The sequence below is a fragment of the Leucoraja erinacea genome, chromosome 7 (genome assembly GCF_028641065.1).
Source record: "Leucoraja erinacea ecotype New England chromosome 7, Leri_hhj_1, whole genome shotgun sequence".
In the NCBI taxonomy this organism is placed as follows: Eukaryota; Metazoa; Chordata; class Chondrichthyes; order Rajiformes; family Rajidae; genus Leucoraja; species Leucoraja erinaceus.
The window spans coordinates 77,522,696-77,523,294 of record NC_073383.1 but is presented as its reverse complement, the minus strand read 5'-3'; the positions used below and the strand labels follow the sequence as shown (position 1 = coordinate 77,523,294).

The 599-nt window shown below is 46.1% G+C and overlaps 1 pseudogene; it reads right to left on the bottom strand.

Moving 5' to 3' along the window:
- Positions 1-288: 288 nt before the first annotated feature.
- On the bottom strand, positions 289-386 carry LOC129699184 (U6 spliceosomal RNA; annotated as a pseudogene).
- Between the last annotated feature and the right edge of the window lie 213 nt (positions 387-599).

Genomic DNA, 599 nt, shown 5'->3' with positions numbered 1-599 from the left:
GTACGCAATACTCCAGGTGTGGTCTCACCAAGACCCTGTACAACTGCAGTAGAACCTCCCTGCTCCTATACTCAAATCCTCTTGCTATGAAAGCCAACATACCATTCGCTTTCTTTACTGCCTGCTGCACCTGCATGCCTACCTTCAATGACTGGTGTACCATGACACCCAGGTCTCGCTGCATCTCCCCCTTTCCCAATCGGCCACCATTTAGATAATAGTCTGCTTTCCCGTTTTTGCCACCAAAATGGATAACCTCACATTTATCCACATTATACTGCATCTGCCAAACATTTGCCCACTTTGCGTGTCATCCTTGCGCAGGGGCCATGCTAATCTTCTCTGTATCGTTCCAATTTTAGTATATGTGATGCCGAAGCGAAGTCGGGACCCAAGAGGGTGTCCTGACCTGAAACGTCACCCACCCTTTTTCTCCAGGGAAACATAGAATCATAGAATCATAGAAACATAGAAAATAGGTGCAGGAGGAGGCCATTCGGCCCTTCGAGTCAGCACCGCCATTCATTGTGATAATGGCTGATCTTCCCCGATCAATACAATACAATACAATACAATATACCATACCATTTATTTGTCAT